This window comes from Drosophila melanogaster, chromosome 3R, assembly GCF_000001215.4.
Source record: "Drosophila melanogaster chromosome 3R".
NCBI lineage: Eukaryota > Metazoa > Arthropoda > Insecta > Diptera > Drosophilidae > Drosophila > Drosophila melanogaster.
In genome coordinates this window covers 16,858,141-16,884,758 of record NT_033777.3, presented here as the reverse complement: position 1 = coordinate 16,884,758, position 26,618 = coordinate 16,858,141, and the positions used below count along the sequence as shown (strand labels likewise).

Sequence of the window (26,618 nt, the reverse complement as noted above, 5' to 3'; positions counted from 1 at the left end):
CCGAGGGGCGGGGCGGGGCAGGGCAGTGGCCGTCGAGGAGCTTAAGTGGCTCCACGTACTGCTGCTGAAAAAAATATGTGCATAAATTTAAAGAATCTCAATTTACTTGGCCCGTGTTCATTTTTGTGCCGGCTGCTGCAAAGACTTTGCCTGGGGCCTCTGTCTTTTCGATTCTACGATTCTGTGCACTTGAAAATAATAAAATATTTTTTAAGTTCTTGATTGTGGATATCAATCCAACACCTACTAAAGAAAGTTTTAATTGTTATCTTATATATATATTTTCCATTTTTAAAAGATTTCTATCGAATAAATTACGAAAGTGATTTTTACGCAACCAAAAGACATTAGGAAGTCTTATCTGTCTATTTAAAATGTAATTGATTGAGATATATTTATAACTTAAAAGTAGAATTTGGAAAAAGCATTTCGTATACATTTTTCTCAGTGTGCCTGCTCAGCCTGGTGATTTGTGAGCTCAATTATGCTACATTTTTTGTCTTGCCCGCCCACCTCCACTTCCCCTGCTTTTCCCGCTCCACCTTGGCCGTGGTCGTTTTTTGTGGTTGTCACTTTGTTATTTATTCAGCGCCACGGAGCAGGTCTGGACGTGGATGTCGTCGAATGGGGAGTATGGAAGCAGACTCCACGGACCTGGAAGACTTGGGATGGAGCTGTGACACTGAGGCCGTTAATGAGTTCGTTCGTCTTCGCGCTCCGCATTTGGATGCTAATGAGTGGATGGCATCCAATAAATTCAGTTCGCCGGGCTTTGCTTTTATCGCCCCACTTGCATAATTCACATCGCTGCAGGGTTGCCCTCGATCTGAATCCACTCCCCGTGCGGGGGTACAGAGGTCAATAGAAATTTATGGTTCGCATTGTTAACGCCACTGATTACAAATTATTTGTATTGCCCCTTCATCAGTGGCGCCCAGGCCTTCTTGTCTTGCCTGATTACTGATTGCTGGTTATTTTATGTGATTTCCTCTGACCGTGCTCATTGGATGATTTACTACACCCAGCTAACTGATAGTACTGCTGTTCTCAAGGGATGCTTCTTAAGATAGTTTAAACAAAAATAAAAACATTTTGTATCAACTAAGCCTTAACTTGACGTAGCTCTGACATTAGTTAAATTGATATTGGGTTAATGAGTCATTTTTTAGATCATTCTCTGCATTCATTAATTATTTCATGCATTTCCTCGACACACATTGATGCAACCTTTAACGGCACTCCTCATATCACGCCTTAATACTGTGCTTCTGATAACTCTAAGTGGATTCCCGGTTGTTTTCCACCTTATTTCTAAACTGGTAGCTGATGTGTCTATAAGAAGGAAAGAAGACTCCAGAAGAACTATGTCATGTCTCTTAATTATAAAAAGAAATGCTAGTTTCTTAAAAAATAATTTTATCATGGGTATACCCTTAATAGAAGAAATGCATGATTTTTAATAGATTTTAATTCTCAGTCATGTTAATTTTAGTCCTTCAATTAAGAATCAATTTCATGGTTATTTATTATTCAAACTTAGAGAAATCCCCAAATATGCGTGCTTAGCGCACCCATCGATTTTTGACACATCCCAAGTTATGTCCATGTTAGAACGTAAGCTGTTCAAAGTTATATAGTTCCTTACGCCCATTATGGATAAACCCCAACGAAAATAGCTTCCAAGCATCCTCGACTCAAGTCAATTATCATCATGAGAAATGTCTTCTCAGTCGGCGGGTCCAATCGCCTTGCGTAATTGTCGAGTAACAAACAAGATTGTTAACCAGATTCCGCGTATTCCACCACTCGGTCGTCGGCCATTGAAACGATGGTTCTAATAAGATATTCATACATATAGATATCTGACGCAATTCCGACGGGTGCGGCACACGAGCGCCGCCTGCCGGCCGAACCGGCAGTCTGCCCAGTGGGAGATACAAAGATACCCAGATACATTTACATTGATGTTATCCTTCAGCTGCAACTGCAGCCTCGGGAGACGAATTCCAATCGGCCGATTAAAGCAGTCCGCCAGGGGGCGCTCGCGTGCGTTTATCTTGCGATGGCTGCGGCAAAGCAAATCGGGTTTAGCTGCCGGTCGGCCATCTTGGATTTATCTGGCAATCACATTTGTCAGATACTTTCGAAGCGCTGTGCGTCCTTTTCTCGCACATGCGCATAGTGGCGTTTCAGGCGTGGCAACGTCGACGTCGACAGCGGCGGCAGCTGCGTCGCCCACGCACACCACTGCACGCACGAATACCAGCGCATTTCGTACCGCCCCCAACCGCCGCTCATTCAGACCTGGCCTCAGAGCCCGTATCTGAGGCCAAGAAACCGCACTTATTTATTGAAACTCGGTTGGCCTCTTCGGGACTCTAGACCGGGGATCTCTATACTCATAGATAATACCCCGAACCATCAACGCATTGGATTTAGTCATCTTCAACTGGGGCTTCCTTGAATAAAAATATTTCTACCAGCTATTACATTTAATAAACCATATTATAAATAACATAATTAAAATATTTTTAAATTAATAACATAAAATAAGTATTGGAACGCTTTAAATATTTTTCTTTACCCAATACCAAGACTTTCGTAATCGTTCCATTTTAAAACATTTCTTTCATTTCTATAAGATATATTTTAATATTTCCACATTTTAATCCGCTGTGTTTTCTATTATTATATTTTCTTATGATACATTTAACATTCCGCAATTTATATTCAATAGTATTTTGTAGTGCAAAGGGCTCCATCTAAATTAATTTAATACAATTTAATAAGCATTTTACAGATATAGTTGTTCATAGTTGTTAGTGGACCGAATTTAATTTGGTCGACTTGCCGACGGCACTTCAAGCTCGCTTTGAAATACGCTCTTTTCAGTTCCGCCTTACTGTTTGCTGGCATTTATGCAAATTGCTGTATTGCGGACCACACACTGGCACCAGCTAATTGACAATTAGCTGACAAATGCTAATGGTGAATGCCACCGACCCATTGGAATGGAGACTCGCAGCCTTGACTAATTGAGGCGACAATTGGCGGCGCCCAGAATTTATTCAAGCCACGAACTTAGGTTTGCTTTTCGTAAATCTTAAAGTCTTCAAGAGTTGCTCGGCGAGTGGCCATGTTTGCGTATCTCCATTTGAAAATAAACGCAATTCAATTTGCATAACTGAAATGCAGAATTTATTTTAATTCAGGCATTGCATAAAACGTACTTCTTTATATGCACTCACACAGCCATACTCGGAGTTTCCGAGGAGGGATCCAGCTGGAATTACAAGAGCCATTTATGCAAATGCCCCGCTCCGACTGCATCTCCATCTCCATCTCCAACTCCAACTCCTATTCCAATTCCATGTCCGGGCTCCTCCTGGCCAAGATGGAATATTTCAGTCACGTTAATTCATTCACGTTTAATTCACGAATAAAGTTCGTAACTTATATCGTGCTCATAATGCATGCAAATTTATCACCCCCGGGAAACGGGGAGGGTATCCAATGATATCCAACCCAGCAGGTGAGTCCATTAAGTGTTCGATTTACATCCGATTGCCAGCTGGCTTTCCTCGCCGTTCTGCCCGCTGATTTATGGAGACCCCTTGGCCCGGACTTCCATATAGCATCCAGTTCCTGCTCAATTCGCATCCCAGCGTGCACTTTGTGCTCCTTCCCGAACGACTTGATAAGTCGATTTTGGCCCCACAGCTACCACACACCCCGAACACCGGAAATAATTAAAAGAGCCAAAGTTCTGGCAATATGGCAACATGGCCGAGGAGACGAATTTCATTAGACAAACTGACAAAATGTTACCGAGAACGGTCCGAATCTGCTGGGGATATAAAAGAAAAGTTTGGCAGGCCAAAATATTGGCCAACACTTTCCTCGTCCAAATTAAAAAGATATGCCGGCTCAAGTGCTTCGAGTTTAGTCGCCTTTAAGACTCACTCCCATTTTTGCGCCCAAGCGAATTATGTTTAGTCTCGGGCCATGACATTCACGAAATTCGAGTACTCGAAAACAAACAGGCGTAGACATGGAAGACATAAATAAATTTCTTCATATTTTCATATTTGCCGGGTTGTTGTTTGGGTTCTTTTGTTTGCCTCGCTTTTGTGGGCACACTTAGGTGTGCTCCTCCAGCCGAAATAGAAGTCAACATCCAGGCAATTGGGGCACTTACCTATATACAAAGCGATGCATTGTGAGAAATCGGGGGAATGAAGATAAAACACTAGACAATAACACGCAAGGCGGCCAGATAAAAGTGGTCTTAAGCTTAAAATAATAAAATAAGCGTTTAAGGTTACATATATTAATAAATTAGTTAGCATTTCTGTAATGCATAAATTACTGAGCGAATTATATGAAAGGAACTTCTTCAGGGGAAAAAAAAAATTAAACTGTTCAAACAAAATTAAATAGAAAGCACTTATTTTTTTAATATTTTAAATATTTTTTAATAAAATGTAATTCAAATAGTACACAATTTTGGAATTTACAATTACGACGAGCTATCTTATATATTTTAGTGTATTTTTGTGTACAGCCAGAGGACGTCACTTGGCTGAAATGCAACGGCTGTCGTCCGGAAATGGCAACCAGCAGACTGTAGGGACTTCCTATCCGCCCCCAAAAAATTCCGGAAAATCCATGCGGAATGGGAACGAAGCCATTCTTCCGAATCGTTGCCTTGTGCACAAATAAGGGAAAAGTCAGAGCACGGGCACAGAATAAGTGCCTATAAGGGTACCGGCTTGGCTAGTTTTTCCTGGGGGTGTATATTCCTACGGACTCTCGGCTCCATGTCCGTGTCCGGCATCCTTATCCAGATTCCGGATTCGCTGCAACTGCTGTGCAAATTACGTAGAGGAAAAGCGAGCGGTGGAGGCAGACGACACCTACAACGTCCACGGGGATTGCAGCCACTCGAAAGAGATTTACTTTGGGCATTTGCTGGTATTCGGTCGGTGGACCGAATAGTAAGGAATCGCGGGGCGGGGACTGCTCCTCCATTTGCCAACTCCATCTGCGTCCACATTTCGGGACCTCGACACGTTTGGTGTTGGCAAAAGTTTTCTCATTTTGGCAAGATGCTCGCTCGTAACGAAAATTGTCGAGTTCGCCAAAACGCCGGTGGGACGAAAGGAGCGGATGAGCGGGGTGGATGAGCCGTGGTTTAGAGGCGGTACCTAGGGAAAATGGAAACGCACCGCATGCACTGGCGACATTTCTCATTAAAAGTTTTCGACATTTTGTTGTCTCAACAAACATTCTTATCAGCAGACAGAAGCCATTCCACTTCCGAACTTGGTCGACGGAGGCGGCAAATGCACAAAGCCAATGTGGCGGCCAGGAAAATCGGAAGACAGGTGTCTGACAGCTTAATCGGATGTAATGAAATATGGGTGGCTTAATTAATAAGAGGTTGACAGACTGGGAAACATAAATTGTGGGATATAGTAAGTGTGTAAATAAGAGAGAATCCGTTAATAGAAAAAGTGGTAGTATAGTTTATCAAAATGGGATGGAACTCTTGGCTTTAAGTATTATCTTAACTTATTACTACTTTTTACATGTGGAAAAAGTGTCTTGTTTACTGATCTCTGGGCTGCCTTTCACTTTTCTTAGCGATCGCATACGAACACATTTCTTGGGCCTGCCTTGAGTGTAATTATTTCCAGTTTTTAAGAGCCAATTACGAAAATGAGCCTTGCCTATGCCACATTGCTGCAATAAAGTATGAAATGATAATTTCCGGAAAAACAGCGGACCTTGAAACTAAATTAGGCGCAACCTGCGTGCAATTATCGTTAGTTATTCTCCAGCTCGCACTTTTTGCAAAGGGTTGAGTTAGACAAAAGGGATGGGCTCGAGCTCTGAGCTCTGAGTTCTGGTTCGGTTCAATGTCAGTGAGCCAGGCCCGCGGCTCTCGGGGCCATAAAACAAGGTCGGGCATAAAAAACGATTCACAAAGGCAAGGGTTCTCCGCCCACAAGGATTCAGACACACACGCATACACTCACACGCGCCCAGTGAGGTCCTCACATAATGGCCGCACAGTGGGCCCATTGTCAGTTCTGCGGCGAAAAAACCAAGGCGATCTGCTCTCGCTTTCTTTCTTCCACGATGCTCAAGTGAGATGGTGTGTGTTGCTGTGCTCGTCACAGTTCGAAGTTTTACGGTCTACGAGAGTTGGCCGTAGAAAGTGAGAGTCATTAAAAATTTTACTGCTTCCCAAGGTCGTCGCAGGGAATTTTATGTCACTTTTATGGCCTAGCTGCTGCTGTGGCTCCCATTTCATGGTCATGGCCAGCAGAATCGGCGTAGTAGTCGACTGACCCAATTTGCTTGGAGATACCTGGGCAATTGGTTCAATCGGCTTATTGATGGGCCATTTGGATGGCAGAGTTCAACAAACTCGCGACTCAAAACAGATGCTCATATGGTATTCACCATTTTAGAATAATAATTTGCTTAGTTACATCGGACTTAGCCGGTATATTATTTAATTTAAATTTGATTTAGGATATGGAATGACGGCATTTCTTAAAGCAATTTCTTTCTTATTGATAAACCGACTTTTAGCATCTCAAAGTCCGCAAGTTACCAAAGACTTTCCGTTTAATAACGAAAATCAAAAACTTTCTTCTTTTCATAAAATATTTAATATATTCGCTTGGCGCTCATATCGCAGCCGCACACTTGATGCCTTATGAAAGTTTTCGCCCGTCATTTGGCTTATTTGCGAATTTTGTGCACGCTCTGCAAGCTGGCAGAAAAAGAAAATTTGGAGCGGAATAAGGCGAAGATGGCAGAAATGCTTAGTGGCAAGTGCCGAAACTAAATCCAATAACTATATGCTGAAACATTCATGAGCGCAAATTGAACACGTTCCTGCCTCTGGTGCTGGCCAACTTGGCTTCGGATCTTGGCTTAAGCCCGATTCGTTTCTGTTTCGGTTCGATGGAATTAAGTTCAATTGAGCTTACCCAGGGACAGGAGACTGAAGTCCAGACAGGTCCATCGGGGCCAACGCACTCGCTACTGCAGCGGACTGAACTATCCACACCTTCTGCAAAGGAGTAACGACCATTTTGATTAGGAGAATTTCTCTCAAAAGTTTCTTTGCATTTAACAAAAATGGTGACCAGCACGGAATGCTTGGAAATTCCTCCACTGATTGCACGTTTCATTCAGCTGCCAGCTAAATCGGGGTGTGCATTTTGAATTCGCATTCCCTCACACCTCCGCACATTCCCAACCATTCAGAATAATTGAATCGAAAATTGTTTCGCCCCATGAAAAGAATCCGATGCGAAGTTGGTAGCGAATGGCGACATTCAATCGTTGAAAGCATTTTCAGAAATCCAATTTGATTTGCAGCAATCGAAGGAAACAGGGAAATAGAACTGGCGAAAACGAATGAAATTACCGATGTAACAAAGTACGTTAAAAAGGCTTGACAATCATATAATATCTCGTATTGTTCATTTGATTACTCGAAGGAAACATAACATTGTATCTGGGGTTCTAATAAAAATACTAATACAAATGTCATAACTCATTAAGTTTTCATTTGATTTAGTTATTAATTATTGTTTGCTTATTCTGTAGTTTCAATAAACATTTTAAAATTTAATTTAAAAATGTTCTTTGCAGATTATAAATTTACATTTTAGACTTCCATGTTATTTTACTTGTGCAATTCGTAAAAAATAGAACTACAATAGCGCAAACACAAAACACAACCAACCCTCAACAACAGCTGTTTATATTATTTAACCCCCGAAATTCCGGCCACCCTACGAATTTCAAACATTTAAGAGAGAAAACAAGACGAAAGAGAGAATTTGGGGCTCTCTTTCTCATTTTTCGTGGGGAAGGGGAATTCACAGGGTGACTAGTGTGCTATAAATAAAATGAAATCAAAAACGAATTAATTAGCATATTTAACTGCGCTTTCGGCCAGCAGGTGAATCGAGAATCGAGATATAATTAAGCCATTTCTCTCTGTTCGACTTCGCTTGCAATTTGCATTCCAGTAGCTCGCAAATCAGTCAGCCGCTGTCTGAATCTTGGCAGGCGATAAAGTCAGCAGACGATGGGTTTATTAGCAACCAAGTGACGTCCACCCCTCGATCCACAGATTTACCCGCAAGCGACAGCAGCCACTTGAATCTCATCTCCCCATCGATGATAATATGATGACGATGATGCATCGATAATCCCGATGGAGCAATGGCGATGCCATGATGGGTCCCTCAAATTTCGTATGCAACCAAAGTTCCCTGGCTGATGAAGGGGAGTTCCGGCAGAAACTAATGGAAGAATTTCGCGATGTCACGAGCGTGAGTTATGGTTAAGTGCACTTTTTGGGCTGCCTTCTCAAAAATCCTCCCACTTTACCTTATTCCTCCCCCACCCAATGCCGTGTTGTTTCCGTCTAAATGCAAATTTTGTGTAATGAACGCCTCGCTGCAAAACGGAGTGGGACTGTCATTATACCCTAACGGACATATTGCATATCAACTACTGATGCTGCAAGACTCATGACCCATTTAGATATCAGCATAATTTAAAGAGGTTTTATATATTTGTAAATTGACTAATAATCTGAAATTTATTAGATATATTTTTAAAATAAACATATATTATTAAACGATTTAAAGGGAAATGTGTTATCTTTTCTTACATTTTACACATACATTGGTTTAATGATAGATTTCGTTAGGGCATTCAAGATTCGTATGAAACACTCCCATGCTGCGATATTATTTTTGTGTTAGCTTCAACTTTTCCGCTGCCTGACTATTAGCTAATGCCTGAGCCGCAATTCGTGACGTGCCGCGCCCTCATCTCCGCCTCCCACAACCTTTGACCTCCCACTACTAACCCCACGGCGAGTCGAAATCCAAACCCAACCGCAGTCCTGTTGCTGCCTGATGCGCTTCGTAAAGTTTTTGCAGAAAATTTGAATATCGCTTGGCTTATTTTGCGCTTGGCAAGCAACCACCGTGGGTTTCCCAAAAGGGGAAGGGGTGGGTAGGTGTTTCCCGCCAGCCATGTGTGTATCTGTATCTGAATCTGTGAGCCACGTTTAATGGTGGTGGAAATGGAGCTGCAACCACCGTCACAGGAGGGTCAGGAGCTCACGTTGTTTGCACTTTCCTCCTCATGCCCGAAACTCTTTATCCTGCGTCCTTGCTGGCGCTTTCGTCTGTTATTAATTTTCCTGCTCCTCCGAAATTCCCGCCTGGGGCCATTTAGCCCCAATTGCGTCTCGGTCTCAGACTCGCAATCAGCTTCAATTCCAGTCTTTGTCTTCGGTCCCTGGATGCGTTTCATTAATTAACTGAAATGCTGTCGACGAGCTTTGCACGTTACAAGAATGAATTATTTATATAAAATTTGTCTGGCATTCTCCACTTCTGCGTTGAATCTTTTTTCTGATACGTCTTTGTTGCCCTTGTTGATCGCAAATTTGTTGTGTGGGACCCGTTTACTGACCAGAAGGTGAAGTGAGTTGCAATACTTTGTGCAATTATTCGCCAGATTTTTTCTGTCGTGTCCAGGACTTAAGACTTAGTCATCTGCGAAACATATTATTTGAATGGGTAGCTGAATTTAATTATTTATTCTTATTTCTATATGGAAATCTATCTTATTTGATGCATCTGGATAAGTTGCATGCCTCTGTTAATTAACATCAAAGTGCACTTACTAACGAATGTTATAAAATCGTCGGTTAGTAAGCAGGTGTCTTAACTCTTACCTTTTTTTTTACATTATTTTACTTTCAGTGGCGAGTTTTTCCACTCAGTGAACGGAGCTTAATTTAATTATACATGAGACTCCCCTGGTTTTTTGCTCTTTTCAGTTTCCAGGGTTTACAAATCCGGACGCAGCCTTGCATCGCACATTTATTTCATTTTAAATCTTAGCCAGAACTAATTTTATATTTTTCCCTCAGTTTTTTTTCGTTTTCGTGTTTTTTTTTCGTTCTTGATATTTCCGTGGGGAAATGAAGGATAAAATGGAAAGGATTTTAGTCTGGCGGAGTGTTTTTCTTCGTCTAGATCTCGCTGTTTAATAGATTTTTACGGTCAAGACACCAGCTGAATTTACATTTTATTATCATAATTCAAGGGAAGAGGGTACAATTGTAATTATGCACAATGTAATGAGATGTTTTTCATGTCTTCGCTTAGGAGATTTAAGTTATACGAAGGGTAAATTGAATTATGCAAATGGGTGCCATACCATGCTGGTTTGCATATTATAAGTGTATAATAATGATAAACTCTTAAATGATTGTAGCATGTAAAAAAAAACATTTTTATTATCAAAATGTAGGGCTATATATAGCTAAGAAAATATAATAACCATGTTTTACAATGTTATTTACCTTTTTTCATTCTTATTCTAGTTTCAGGTAATTGTCACCAAGCCGATTTAACCCGTTTAAGCTGCTCTAAGCATATTCAATATTTTGGTTATTTAACACGAAGGGAATGGGAGAATAAGGTAAGGTAAACAATAAGCGCGAAACCCATGAATTTTATTTAGTGTGTTTATGAAAATGGCCAACAATCAGACAGAAACGATAACGAAACGGGGAAGAGCAATTCGACCAGCGGCTTTGGCCATATGCTCCTGGTCCTCTGGTCCTGAAACTCTCTGGTAGTGTTTACAACAGGAATGCACGATAAAATAAAATACACGCCATCAATATAAACGACAGTTACAGTGGCAGCAGCCACACACATGAATCACGTCCTGAGCGTCTTCAGACCGAGTTCCCCCCAAAAAAGGCCAACAAAGAACACATGGACGGGTGTCTGAAATGAAAAAGTCTGTACAAATAATGCAGCCATTTTGGATAACAATGGAAGCTAACAAAGAACAAACAACAACAACATTGCCCGAAAGGAAAACAACATCGAGAATCAGGAAAAACAAAAAAAATACGCTTGAAAAGGTGGAATCGGAATTCGATTTAAGCGTTCAGTGACTTCGCCCTCCTCCGCCGAACAGCTTTGCGACATTTATCAAAGTCCCAAAATGCCAGCGGACACAGCAACAGCAACAAAGCCAAGAAAATAAAAAGAAAATACAAAAATGTCACATTCGAATTGAATTTAAATGAGTTTTGTGCTCAACGAAGGCCAAGACCCAAAAGTGCGGGGTGGGGAGGGAGAGACCGACCCGATCCGATCCGATTCGGGGCAGAACCAGAACCACAATTCGATAAAACTGCCAGAAATTATGCCGCCATGCCAAAGGCAAAACCAAAGCTCCAGGGCCATTAGTCTGCTCTGAGGTCTTTCCCTCCATTCGGTTTTTGTATATTTCTGTAGCTCTTGGTCGACGTCACTTCAATGGCCGCACCGTGGGCCCAGTAATTGGGAATTTAAAATTGGATGACCTTTCTGCACTTTAGATTTTTAAGCCACTGATAAATTACCAGTAATTTGGTATTGTTAAGTGATTTGTCTATGGCTTTTCGTTCAGAAAACAATTCTCTATATCAGTTCATAATGCTTAATTGGTTGAGCAATTTAATTTGAAATGGTAGTGGCGATTTTATTTTATTACTTTACAACAATATATGGTATCATAATGTATGCTTTTTTGAAAATATGTTAGTTTTTTAATATTTTGAATAACTTTATAAAATATTGCAATCGTTTAAATCATCCCATTTTATTTTCCAACAACATTATCTCAATTAATTCCTAATACAAATTTCTTCTACTAATTTCGCAAACAAAATTTAACTATAAATTTTACCTGGCATTGGCTATTTAAGCCCATTGTGCATTGGCGCTTTGCCTGCGTAACACTTGATGGCCTGCATCATTAGCATTTACACTTGGCTCGCCTATCGATCGACGCGATCTCAGCGACTTGACATGGCCCGGCCCGAGCGATGATCATTTTAATTTAGTCCAATCAGAGCCAATAGAATTAATTACGGGGCTAAGACACGGATGGCAACGACGCAATTATCTGTGCGTTCTGCCCCATAAACAGCACGGCACATAGATATAAGCCCTTGTACTCACACGCATCCGCAGTCAGCCAAAATCTGGCATCTAGGTCACGGGAGGGGGGCGTTGGCAGTGACACATCGCCGGCACATTACGCCGGAGATATAAATAAACACGCATTCTTTAGGAAACTGGCCCGCCCTTTTTTCGGGTCCCGAAGAGGATGGGCATCTCATTCGGACTGCTCGCCTGCCAAATTGTGTGTATCTTCGTGCGGATGTGACTCTGCTTGTGGAGCCCATACACAAATGGCCCCATTCAACTCCCTTATAATGGGGTCCTCAGCCAGTTCCAAGGTTCCAAAGTTTCCCTTCAGTCCAACGGGTCAGAGGAGGAATATAATTTCGAAAGGGGACAGCAGATTCCGCTGGGATTAAACATTTACGGACAAAAGACAAACATACATATTTTCGTATCCATCAGATACGAGTATCTGTGGGGCACACACCCACCCATATTCATGTGTGGCATATCTGAAAATACATATTTATATTTTTGGCATTCTACGCTGGGGGAAAAAAACGTCTTATGGCAAATGTATAAATACATTCAATGTATGACATCAAAGCATGCTAATGAATACGGCTGTCGTGGTCGTAATTTAGGGGCCACGAGCCTGACTCTGTCAGTGAAATAGCAGTTCTCATCTAATCCAACAAGTTGTTTATCTAAAAACATTAAAGAATTATTACGCCAGAAATTCTGTTAATTACAATTGTAATTAAGATATATTTCATTTGCAGTTTAAATTAAGACCTCCGACGTTCTTGTTTATATTAATACTCTTTAACAATTCAATGGTATGATTGGGCTATCAATGTTTTCTTTATAAACAATATTCCAAAAATACATTGTTGACGATAACGACCGCGATCCATAAATATTGATGTGCAAATGAATGATTTCACTTTCAATGCTACCTGTTCGACAATAAATAATGGTCATAATTGATCCATCTGCCATTCCCCGCTCCAAAATCGGGAGGCACTCCTTCACCGACGTCACTTGAGCCGCATTCCTTGGACCTCCCAAGAAGAGACGAACAGAAAAGTGCGGTGGCAACACCTAAAATGAGTTAATAGCCGCATTTATTGCCAAACTGCTATAATAAACAATTTGTTGGGCATTTAACGAATTTTACTGCCGCCAACAAAAGCCGGCAGTAGGCAGGGCCAATCGAGGGGAGGGTGGGGCAGAAGTGGGCCAAATGCGAGTGCCCATAAAAATGTTTATGATGGATTATGCTCCGCTGCCGCAACCACGCTCATCACTCACTTAATGTTTTACGACACTTTCCATGTGGGACACGTTGGGGCAGGTCTTCGTCATCGTCATCGTCATCTACCGTTGCGGAGGCAAAAGGGAGGACCGACCTGGTCAATGTCAAGGTGAAAAGTGTGCCACATAAAGCGGCCATAAAGGTGCCGCAGATTGATTTAGACCGCCACGCAGATGAGCAGGAGTAAACCAGAGCTGCGAACGCACCGTCACCGGGCATATTAAAATTTTACGGTCAGCGGTAGACGACTGCCAGACACCTAGACACACTTTGGCACACTCACACATGAGACAGTAAAAATAAAGCATTATTATGGCCCTATTAAACTCAAGTCGCTGCCGGAAGCTGTATCTGTATCTCAGACGAAAACTCAGACTCTGACTGGATCGTTTCCATATTCGAGGCGTGGGCCGTAGAAACACAGGCCTTGCCCAGAGTCTTTGGACTTGCTCTTGGAATATTCTTGATTTTTTTCAGAGTCTGGTTCCCATAAAAGTGAGGCGCGCGACTAACACGCGAGCCGGTTACACCCCCTCCACAGCCCCTTCGTGGAAATAAAAAGCGCGTCTTGCGGCTGCGATTTTATGAATGAAAGTGCTGCCCCTTCGTTCCTCGCTTTATGTTGCTTTTTAAGCGCCGTTTTATTGGCCTAATGTCGCATTTTGTCAGGGCAGACAAACACTTGCACTACACTTCATACAACTTTTTAGACTCAAATGCTACGTTTATTGTGAAGCAGAAACCTTGAGTATTGCCGTCAAAATGCTGTTTATTTACGGGTGAGCTAACCTAAGTGTAGTTGACTTTATTAAACTTATTAATAATATAATTTTACGATACTATAATGGGTTCAATCATGTATAAAAGATGAATGTTTTTATAAATGAAAGAGTATAAATTAAAAAAAAAAAATATTCAACGTGCCCCGATAGAATTTATGAACGTTGTGTATGATTATTTTAATAACAAGAAACCGGTCTTAAAGTAGTTCTTGAGTTTATGAATTATTTTACAGTAACACTATGTAGTGTCCGACCAATTGAGTATTCCACTTACGCTCCCCAGCTGCGGACGCCATTTGACACCTGCAAATGCCCCAGTCCGTATGCCCATGTTATAAAATTCCACATCCATCGGCATGAAAAGATACTTACGCTTACCAACCTGCGACCAATGACATGGCTGCCAGTCGTTAGCCGGCAGAATTACCTTCCATGTTTGGAAATATTTTGAACTCGCTGCGTGGCTCCCTGGAACTTCTGCCGCCGCTCATATCGCAACTAATCAAATGCCAAAACACGTTTTCAGCAACTGCTTATCGTGGGCATGGACAGACAAAAAGGCAAGACAAAGACGAAGCTAATTAGCATATTGTCAACAACTGGTGGCGGGCGGTTTGGCTATCAGGGACATTTGTATAAATATGATTGATTTATGTGACAATTTTCGACAGCATAATGCGAACGTGTCACGCATATAGCTGGGATCAAGTTTTGATTTTGGGGTAAAAAAAAAAAACTTAATTTAGTCAGGCACTTGGATTTTGGTACATGTCAAAGAGATTTCACAAAAATTTGCATTCTCATTTTCCCGCATTAAATATTGCATGCAAGTTTTAACTACAGTCCAATAAACTGATAAGCAGAGCAGAAAAAACCGAAAAAAAATCTAGAAAAATTCCGCACCAGCTGCATACTGCGCATGAGCTCCCATTTTCAGGGGTAACAAAGCGCAAATTTAGTTGACAAAATCGACTTAAACGCAGAAGATACATTTACTACCCACACAAACGCATCTGCAGTCAAACGTCACACAGATACAATGTCGGAAAAAGAGGCCATGTTTTCAGAGGCAGCCATCAATGTTGCCATCTTTGTCGCGCGGCCATGTATTATGTGTAAGGAGGAAGACTACATCAATAAGCCTGTTGTCTCACTTACTCTCACGCACTAACACATGAGAAACCCAAGCGTTGTAAGTGTGCGTAATGCGTTTCCAACAGCGAGCGTCCTCTGGTGGGTTGTCAGCAAAGCATAAGCTGCAAAAGAAAAACAATAGGGGGCGCCAGCGCAAAAGGTTTGGATATTGGCTAAATTTATGTAACAAATAAATTTTTAAATTATTTAAATCACTTAAAAATAAGTGATAAAATAAATCTAAGTCTGAGTTAAGTTTAAAATATATTTATTAAGATATAATTTATTTCTTCCCCAGAAAAGCCCTTATTTGCAGACCCGACTTTCTGTTTAATTTCGAAAAAGCTCTACATTTGGGCTTTTTGGGCGTCGCTTATGTACTCTGAGCTTATTTATCTGAGCTTAAAAATCAATACAAGTATATAAAGTATATAGACCTTTTAGCGGAGCGGATACATACAATATTTGCGCACACTTAATGAGCAAATTTATGCGTTTTGCAAAGGATTATGGCGCAGAAAATTTCATTAATTTCATTTAATATTCGCAATAAAACGGAAAACGGCCGGTCGACCAGCCAATTTGCATTTGAACTGTCGTTGAAAAGGCAGCAAACTTTAAATCAATTTAAGTCTGCAGCTGGCTTTTACAGCATTTCAGGTGCCACGCCCTGATCCCGATACACATACATGTGTACATACATATATAGAGTCATACTTGCCCCGTACTTGCCGGTTTCGTTTAGCGCATTTTAATCGAGCCATCGAACGGCATATTAATTTCAATTTTCGGCATAAACTTGACGCTTTATGACGACAATGGTGGGCGGGGAGGGTCGCACTGACAGGTGCCTCTTAATGGCCCCGCCTTATCGCGAACCTGTTGGCGGAGCACTCCGCTAAAGGACGTTCTGCACTCGCCATTCGTTATCTCCGGCGAATAATGCTGTTTCGATTCCGGCTGACTCAGATCGTAAATTGAATGCTTATACTTTATATTGAGGCTTGCTAAATTAGCCAATTATATTTCATAAGCGATTTCGAAATCATTTTTTCCTCGCCCCGTTTCAGGCAAGCTCTGAGTAATGGTTATTTGATTATTATAATTTGTATTTTAAACACAAATATGGCGACACTTTTTTCGGCTAATGACAATGTTCATTCATTTGCGTAAGGTGCGTCATGTTTTTTAATATACACAAAATCGCCAAATACACCTTTTTAAATACTAATTATTATTAATTGTTATCGTTCATAAAAATTCTTTGACAAGACAATTTACATAATTTAAGTCCCAACTTATATACTAATAATCCCAGCGGTAGCATGGGATTAATTTAAATTAATATCTACTCATTCTAGGAACTCGTGCATTTCAAGTTTATCTGTATATATTGATATTGTATAATTAATCAAATATTTAACATTTTAAAATGGAATTGTCTTATTTCCGAAATGGTATACCCAAGATAGTTCATATTAATTTTTTTAAAATGTCATATATAGCAGAACTTTATTTAATCTATTTCTGTTTTAAAGTACACATACAAATCATCCTAAATAGCAATTTTCTAGAATAATCAAAAATTTTAAAAATGAATCTGCAAATGAATAAGTTACACATTTATTTCAAAGTTTTATGATTATAGTTGTTATCACATAACTTTTGGGGACAATCAAAGTTTAATCCGCTTTACCCAGTAAGCCATAGAACTTCTTCCCTTTCCGAGCGGAATTCAAAACGTTGTCGCCGCACTTTTGGTCCATGTTATGAACTGATTTTGAATAAAACGCTCCTTAAAGTGCAATAACCAGTCCCGGCAACAAAGCAACTTTCGAAATGTTTAGGGTTTTAAACTTTACGACTTTACTATGGCTTTCAGAATTCCCATCTTAGCTCCAGTCTAGTGTTTTATTTGTGTCAACAAATCTTAATAAGCATTTGGACACAGAAAACATCGTAAATGTTTTTCCCACAGATTAAAAGACGATAAAACGTGGTTATTGTTCCGCTTCCTCGCATAAACTATTTGAATATACAAATTGCCCATATTTCGCACGTATAGAACCTATGACGTTCGAATTAATATGGCAATATTCGAATCTATCAAGATTGGTTTTGCCGTCGCCATTTTCAATGTGCGAGTCTCGAGGAGGAAGCATAGAGGCTTCCAAGTAAATTGAATGCGTTCAGAATTTTAATTGTCTCGGGCCACTTTTGCATCTCGGGAACGAAAAACAGACACATTGTCTGCTGCGTGGGGCTTCAATTAAAACGTTTTAAAAATCTCCGGCATATTTTCATGGCCTGTCGAAGGAACGCATTAAAATGGGCGACGCAGTGCGATGCGATGGGGCCCGCACTTGACTCTTGTTATAAGTACATCAGACGGTCGGATCGGCCCGATGTGGGACTTCTCTATCTGCGATATATCTTTTTCCCTGGACACCCATTGCTGGGATACGGATACGTCCGCCATTGAAATTCAACACGCAAGCTTGCTGCATTCATCGGTTTCTGTGCTCGGGAATAACTCCTTCTCCTCGTTGATATTCCCAACATCGGAATAGGCATAAATATGCCACTCGTATAGCACCATTTTTCATTTCGTTTCGTTTTGAAACAGTTTTATGCCTGCTCTCCCCGCCCCGAAGGAAAATCACTTCAGAATGAGCGATGTGTCTGATCTAATTGCATGGGGGACGGCAGGCTAAAGTCAACTTGAGACTCAAGTGGTCCCGTCCAAAACACAGAAACAGACACCAATAGTGAAATTCGGCAGAAAACTGGTTTTCAATATTTTCGAAACCATTTTCGATGGCATTGTCGTTCCTGGTGGTCAGGTCTCTAGCCGTTCATTTTCATATTTTCAGCTCGTATTTTAGTGACTAAAATCCAAGCTGACAATGACCCCACCCGACTCCCTTGTCTCTTATCTTCCCGAACAGCGTGTCTTGAAATATTTCAAAATAAATAAATTACTTACTTTGTCGGAGGCTTTGTTTGGTGTTTTGTTATATTCTTCATTTGGAATCGGGTAAATATTTATGCTAGCTCTAAACCGAACTCAATCTCCGTCCTCATTATCGCCATATCTTGTGGCACAATTTTAACGATCCCAAAATTAACACATGTTCCGCTAACGTTAACAGATTTCAGGCAATACCCCTTCTCCTCCCTCTGGGGAGCTCCATCGGGAAATTTATGAAGCGGTTCGGTACGTTTTCTGTCCCGCCTAAAATGCATTGAATTTTAATATTTTCTTGGCACTTTGAGCATTGGGAATGCACCGCATCCATTTTGGTTATCGCCCAGCCACTTTGGACAGTGCAGTAAATCAATCAGGTTCTTTACCACTTCTCCGAAGTCGAATCACCAACCATATCGTCGATATCCGATCGGCTCATGCATGTTATTAAGTGACTCCCATGACAATTTGAAGGTATTTCAAGGGCTTAAATTTAAAATATATAATCCATTGTATGGTTGTCGCTATAGTAAAATTGGTTTAGGAGGTAAGCGTAATGGCACCTATGTATATGTTTGTCATATAATAATTTTGTTTAATCAATTATCCAACATATTAATGCCAATATTTCCGTTTTAATAAATTCAATTTTAAGACAAAACCACCCTTTTCTTGCCAACTCGCAAAATATTAAGGGGCTTCAATTGTTTTCGTTTCAATTTATTAAAACGGCTTTTACAGAACATGCCATTTGTGAAACGAAAGGTAAATGTTTACCATCTTGTAAGCCATTTCATAAAGAAGCCCTGGACACGCCCTTTAGAAAGGGGAGAGAAATTTCAATTGAAGTCTCCCCGAAGTAAATAGCATCTTGTGATTAAGTGGAATAAAAGTAAAACGCATTTCATAAATAGGTAAGCAAAATGGGCGGCTCTGGCCGGATCCTTTTGTTGCGGTTTATCTAATGAAGGACCGATTTCCATGGGAACAACGGCAACTGTTGCCATCACAAGGATTAAACGATACATTTACATGCCGGGGCTAAGACCAAATCCACCCCAGAAGCGACCACATCCTTCCGCCTTCTTTTCGCCGTTTTGCGAGGCACCAGGTGAATGGGGTGGCCATTTTCAATATGGCAGCTCTTGAGGAAAGGGGCGGTGAAATGCTCCCAACTTTCACTTTTTGCGCAGAACGAACTCTGATTTTGATTTACGGCCTACTCTTTTTATGATCCTGTGCCGGGGAATCGCAACAATTGTCATCTAGCTGCAACCCTTTGTCTGCCAACCTGACGAGACGTACGGAGACGGGGTTCCATTGAAGGGACTAAAGGGTCGGGAAGACAATGCGTCTCAGCTGCCTGTTTGGCAGCATTTTAAAATCCATTTATGCCGCATATCATAAAAAATAATACAGAAATATGCGCCTCTGTTCCGTGCAAAAAGTTGTGTGTCTGTTTTGGTTAAAACAAAAATTTTACGCCTCGCAATTTGAGGAATTTCGGGAAAGGGTCTCGCAACTCGTTCGCGGCTGGGCACCTGATGCAGGTAACCGGGAAACTTTCTCCCTCTATCTATTCCACCAGGTAGCCATCAAGTGAGATTGGAAAGTGTCCTGCGACTTGGTCCTAGCTCGATGGCCAATTTGGTCGCCGCACGCGTAATTAAAAGTGCGTCTCTTAATGGACTTCCAATTTGGCGCTAAATGAATCCACCCACGTCCAATTACCGCCCTGCAATTACATTAACTTGGCCCAGGACCCCATCCCGCTTGCATGATTAGGGTCTTCGACTCGATTTAGTGGCCCAATCAACGGCGGACACAGCCATATCCATCTGCATGCATATATGCATTCGTTCAGTCGGCAGGAGGAAATTGATCAATTGGGTAAAATTAAGAAGCCACTTTCGTGCGACCCCCTCCCACACACTTTTCGGTGGGGTTTCGTGTCAACGTGCCGTTGAATTCATCAATAAATAAGCCAAGCTCTGTCAAAGGGACACGGCTCCAGTTCGGATGAGCTGAGTGCTCCACGACATAAGTTGGCTGATTAAATGCGACTTTGCCACATGGGGAAATTGCCACAGAGGGAGCTTCAAATTAGGATAATGGGGGTTATCGTCAATGGAGGAAAACTTTCATAACGATAATGGGAAATCGCTAGGTAAATGGTTACGTCCCAGATATAGGTATAAATTTTCAAAACAAAGCTGCTAGTAATTGCTTATGAAATGTAGCAGCATTGCATCGAAGAAAGGGTTAATAACAGGATTTTTTTAAATTATGTGAATGAGAGAGCATATTATAGATAGATAATATCAAGACTCAAAGTTTATGGTTACAAATTGTTTTCCCTTTAGTTTAAACTGGTAAAGTAAAGAAATATTTTCAAATGCGCAATACTAATAATCTTAAAGTTCAATAAACTTAACAGCGTATGTCATTTGCTCATTTACCAAACTATAACAATCACCAAAGTAAAACTGTCACACTTTCTTATGAAATTTAACGTTTAAAGCTGATTACCATCGCTGATTTCTTGACGAGGCATCCATGTGGCAACTTTAGATGGTGAGGTCCCCCTGTTACTTCTCTACATCTCCTGCTCCTCGAAATAGTTTTGACGTTTTGCTATCGTTCGCCATCATTGCTGTTCCACCATCATCGTAAATTACACGAAAAGTATCTATCTTTAGTTGGCAATGCAGCAATTTTATTAAAATTCCAAAAACCACCCGCCCTTTTGGTTGGCTGCCTGTGAAAGCCACAGCCCCAGTTGGCCATGCATATATGTATGTAGTTTCACTTAGACTCCGTTGTCCGGACCCAAGTCAGGCTCCAAGCTTGCAGAAGGACGAAGGGAGGACTTCATCCTCCTGGCAGAGCTATCGCCATATTGCAGAAATTGTGTGGAGCAAATAGTTTCCCCTGCTGTCGTTGCTTTTATATAAACATGAGGCAAGATTAGATACAAATTACACGCCAGCTTCCCAAGGTGGGCAGCAGCCCCATACCCGTTTGGCAATTTGCTCACCTTTCTGCTCCTTCTTCCGTCGTATCCATAAGTTACCAAGGCAAAGTACCTCGAGTCCGACAGCTGCAATAAGATGAAAAAGTTTAGGGAGGCAGCAAATGGCATTTCTGGGCCGCACCCACTCCACTCCTACTTGCTATCGACCCTCCTCCCAGCCAGTGTATTTTTATTATTTATTTATTTCATATATTTTTCAACGGTCGCGATTATAAAATGTACAAAAAAAACGTAGAGGAAAAAATGTGGAAAACTATGTTCTTGTCCTTAGGAAGGCATTGGTTTCCATCGGCGCTGTGCCATTTTTTTCCGACATACAAGACTTTTTCTTACAGAAAAAAACTATTTACTTAAGTTTTCTAAAATATTGAAAATATTTATTAAATTTTTTCTGGTAAATATAGAACCGAATATATCCAGAACATCTGTTGAGCTGAAAGTATTTATTACTTTGATGATTTTAATAAAAATTGTGGCTTTAAAGATATTTATTTAGATTTAAATGATTTATTAGAAATAAGTTCTATGTGTTTTTAAAGCCTTCTCAATTTACGTATTGAATGTATTTAAAAATTGTACTATTAAATGAGATGTCTAGATATAGAATTTTTAATATTTCATCCTACATTATAGGTTAAACGATCTATGCCTTTCTGAAACAAGGTATTAGGTGGTCCTGACAGCGAATAGAGCCGCAAAAGTAATTTATGTTTGCCAAATTCAAACTTTACTTATTTTTGCAAAAAAAAAAAAAAAAAAATAGGAAAAAGTTTGTCCTCCGGTTTGTGTTCGTGATTTCGAGATGGGGAAAGCGGGCTAGGAAAATAAAAGCAAAGTCAGCCGGAAAGTTTTTGGGGTCCTCTGAGTGGTTGGGCGGATGTCGTTGCGGTTGTGTGTTTGCTCAGTGATCAGGGATACGGGGTCCGGAGTTGAGCCTCATTCGGTGGCACGTTTGCAAAATGGCCCGATGCGTGTCTGGAATACATTTTCTGGCTTGCCAAAAAGATGGCAGAGTACAAGACCGAGTCACAAGTTTGGTAAAAAGCCCCGTCCCTGCCAATCCCGGCCACTCCCCCAGTGCATTTGCACACATTGTTGGTTGTAATTCAACGTAAATTTATGTGAAATTGTTTGCCAAGCAGGGAAGACGGAAAGCCGCATTTTGTGTTTTCTAAAATTTAATGTAGTTCGCCTGGTAAATGGGGATGAAGGTGGAGTATCGTGGGTTCCTGCGCTTACGCCACAGAATTTTAAATTGGCAAACACACACGCACCCACTCGGGAGTCCACATTCCCATGGGTTGTGCAGGTTTTCTAGGGCGTTCATTAGCTGATCAGAGAGCACGGCTGAGGAACCCAAGTCCGAAAACCTGAAACAGTCCCCCCCCCCCCCCGGTCCCAAAAGAAAACCAAACCGACGAAGGGCTTAATGTTAATTTTGGTTTTTGTTTGGTTTTCTGTTCGATTAAGTTAATGGCGCCAGGCGGCGCGTCGTGTGTCGTTTCATTTTTGGCAAATGGAATTCGGCTTAATCGGCTCGATCTTGACGCAAATAGTAAATAGTGCTTTTTGGCTTTACACCTGGTTTTATAAAATGTCTTTTAATTTGAATACTTTCACAAATGTGTTCAGTTGTACGATAAGAATGTTGCGGTTAAACTAAAAAATATGTAAATTGATATATTTATGCTTTGTTCCCAAAAACCATAAACTCTTCGGATTTTTGGCCAGTAGCGGTTGTTTACTCATCATTAATTGAATCATAATTAAGAAAATGGGAATGCACTGGCAGCCCGATCATGTGAATACCGTGATCAGAGGAAACGGCTAAAGGGTAAATATTAAAACAGAAACAGCTACAAAAACTGTCAGCTTTAGCATCATAAAAAGTCGATTGTATTGACAATAATTTTCCGCATTAAACACACAAAGTTAATGCGGTAGAAGTTGCCGAGCGACTGGAACTCGGGATGCAAGGTGATGGCCGCGTTGCACTGAGAAAAATTCTACATTTCAGGCTGAACTGAATTTTTCTTCAAGCAATTCATTCTTATCATTGCTTGAAATTGGTTTTAAAACATTTTATGATTGGATCCAGAACATTTTTTAAGAAATATCATGCCGAGTTCCTAATAATTTTTTTCAATATGGAGAAAAATGGCGACTGGGAAAAAGAGTGGGGAAAATGGAAGATCAGGACCGGAGAAAGCAGGGAAACAAGCCCGGAGCGCCTTAATGGAAGACTCCAATGCTCGTAAAAGTCAGCGGGTAAGGGTCTTCCGGAGGAGCGGAGTGGAGAGGAGCTTCTTTTCTCGAGTGCACCGCTGGGCACTTAACCAAACCAACAGGAATTTGTTTGTTTTCTTAGCCCAGCCCCCAAGCCCCTTCAGCACGAGCATGTGCATCTGGCACACTTACCGCGCAATTAATGGCGCAATTAAATGTTTACTTTAGGCGCTTTCGAACCGCATAAATGGCAGCCGTTTCCCCGTCGCCGAGGGAGATCGAAATCGGGGGATATGAAGGGTTTCGAATCCGGAGTGGCTTCCTAGAACAGGTGAGAACAGAAGTCAGACTGCTTTCTCACTCGCACGCTTGATCCGCAGAATTTGATAGCTAATATTTCCTTTGTTTGGCTGGGTATTAAATTCGCTCGTTTCGTTGACACTTTCAAAACCAATTTTGCATAGAAATCGCTCAGTTAACATTGAAAGTCGTCTGCTAATGAGATTGCGTCAGGTAATCTAAAAACTGTTTAAGAATATCAGAATTATGTTTATAAATTTCAATTTAGCTCGACATTTCGCTATGGGGATATTGGGTTCGTATCGCATTAGAAAGCCACGACTTCAAATTCTTGCCTTTTTTTGATGATGTTATGAATGGCATATATGTACATAACACGGCAGTCACTTTTTTTTAGTTTGAAATATTAAAGTGCACCACATGATTGCAATATTAGGATTATCGTAATTTTATTAGACGTTTTTTTAACAAGACTTCTCCTATATTATTGTGCAAAATGAAGGGTGTTTGGATTAGATTTTCCCGAGACCATTCACTTCTATAATGTTCAAATAAAAATTGCGTATCTTGCGAATTATTAAAGATCCTTACATGGAGGATTTTCGTTCTTTTGCTGGTTGAAATGAAAAAGATTCTCTCCCGCGAGCCGTAAAACAATTTGTTGCAAAATTTAGCAAACAGCCAGAAAAGTGCTCCATAAAAATATTAATCCTTCTGCCGCGTGACCGGCCGAGTAAAATGCGAGTGGAAATGGGAAAACGAAGCCCTACACATGTTCCTCCTTGAACGAGACTCTCGCTTTCGTTTTTAGGGTCCATAAAGCAGTTTTAACGGCCGCAGTGCCTTGAATTTGCTGTTGCCCTCACATTTCGGTATCTCAGTATCTGTGTGGGCGCAGCACCGCAAATAGAGTGAAAATCTAAAAAATCACAAATCGCCTGGGATGGTCGGGCTCTTTTCGCTTGGGATCGCTTCGTTTCGGTTCCGTTCTGCTACGTCAAAGAGTTGCAATTACAAAATGTTTAATTGCCGGCAGCGAATGTTCAAGGAAAATCGAAAGTGGCCTCGGCAAAACGCCGCGGGCGAGGAAAGAGTTGACTTAATGGCACTTAAAAGGCCATAAAATCCTGAATTATGATTTCGAGGTCGCAAAAATAAGCCCCTATATGCGCTACCCCCGATTTCCAGCATGACGTGAGTGTTTTGGCTATTCTTGGCCCGGACAACACCATACAATCTAGGGCCTAATGACGCATCCTATCCGCCGGGAATGGAATGGAATGGAATCGCCTCCGCAGGAATTCGAAAATGACGCCTGTCACTGGGCTCATTATTTATGGCAATTTCGAATGTCTTATGGGCGACTGACTGCATTAACATATTCTGAACGCTGTGGTCACTCGGCAATCGCAACCGCAATCGCAATCCCAGACCCAATCCCAATCCCAAGCCCATTTCCACGGTTTCTGTATTATTTTTCTCCTTCGCGTTGTCTGTCATGTCAAGTGCACGTTTAGCTTGTTTGTTCATATACATACTATATATGACTCTGAGTTGTTTCCCTTGTTGTTTTTTAAATGAAATATCACGACTGACATGTAGACAGAACAAAGAATGCATAAATTACCCCATCCCCGGCGGGGCTGCCTAAAAATCTCCGCCTTCGAGTTATTGAAATTGATGCCAGTCCCCCGGGTTCAATGTGCCTTATCGGCCAAAGTCTTGTTGGAAATAAGTGCATTAATTGACAATTTTCAACTCGAATAATTTTAAAGCCACGCGAAGATTTTAATGCCATCCCTTCCGTCTTTATTTGCAGTTCTCCGAGGGACATGTAGATGGATACTCTGGGCCCTCGTAAGTAATACCAATTGAAATTGATATAAAAACCCGATAAGTAATCGCTTTATTAACCATCTGAGTATGGGTACCAATCCAGCCTCTTTATTGATTTTCATTAAGATTTCACGGCGTCATAAAGATGCGAACCTATTCGAAATGTCCGCTTGATATTATCAACATAATAATGCTTTCATTTTGCAATGGCTTGGTTCCAGGGCACACTATTAAACTGAAACCTTAGAATGGGTTTTATTTTTCATCTAATTACGATTTATGAAAGGAAATGGCTTAAACCTCGGCGGGCCTAAATCTAATAACTTATCTCGTCTTGCTTTAATTTAATAACCATCAATAATGTTATAATCACCTTATAAGTATACAAGATACTTATAAGGCAATTTAATGAATGCATTTTATTAATTCACTCCTCACCTAATGTAACCGTTACCAGACATGGAATTTTGCGCTTTGTTATGAAGGCGTTATAAATACATATGTATGTATATATTTTATGCCCACTTGCTTGGAAAGCTAATGGAGTCTCAATCATTTTAAGGACAGGTGTATGGGACGGCTGGTATTTTGTGAAACACTCCGTCAATATCTTACTCACTTTTCGCTGTCGACTCATGGGTCGTAAATCAAGTTTCGACAGCTTTAGACTCGCCCATAAATTCCACTAGCGATATTCATAGATAATGTGGTCCCAGCGCCAGAAAAGAACCCAGCCCGATTCCAATTCCGATTGCCATTTGCTAGTCGAACTCGAATCAAGATTTTATGGTCGCAATCGTAAATCGACCATTTTATAGTTAATCGATGGCCATTTATGCCCAATAAGCCTCTCGTTGCATATTAATTTTGGAAAAATATATACAATAGGTAGGCTCAATTCCAGGCGATATGAAATTGATTTATGTGTCTTTAAAGACGTGTTGGAACCACAGCTCCCCAGTTGCGTAGATCGTAAAATTAATAAGGGATT

General features: G+C 40.9%; 1 protein-coding gene and 1 long non-coding RNA gene across 12 annotated transcripts in view; both read left to right on the top strand.

Moving 5' to 3' along the window:
• MSAmiP (MSA micropeptide) overlaps window positions 1–26,618 on the top strand; it is a 65,179-nt gene that overhangs the window by 11,535 nt on the left and 27,026 nt on the right. For both annotated transcript variants that reach the window (NM_001414137.1, NM_001414138.1), the window contains exons 3-5: window positions 8,165–8,184; window positions 10,445–10,450; window positions 25,611–25,648. The gene's annotated coding sequence lies outside the window, so the exon portion shown is untranslated. The remainder of the gene's footprint in view (window positions 1–8,164; window positions 8,185–10,444; window positions 10,451–25,610; window positions 25,649–26,618) is intronic.
• lncRNA:iab8 (long non-coding RNA:iab8) overlaps window positions 1–26,618 on the top strand; it is a 92,116-nt gene that overhangs the window by 38,473 nt on the left and 27,025 nt on the right. For 9 of the 10 annotated variants that reach the window (NR_048413.2, NR_048412.2, NR_074018.1 and 6 more), the window contains 2 exons: window positions 10,445–10,450; window positions 25,611–25,648. This is a non-coding gene — a long non-coding RNA (long non-coding RNA:iab8). Of the gene's footprint in view, window positions 1–10,444; window positions 10,543–25,610; window positions 25,649–26,618 lie in introns of all 10 variants that reach the window. The other variant, NR_048415.2, reaches the window with a different exon arrangement.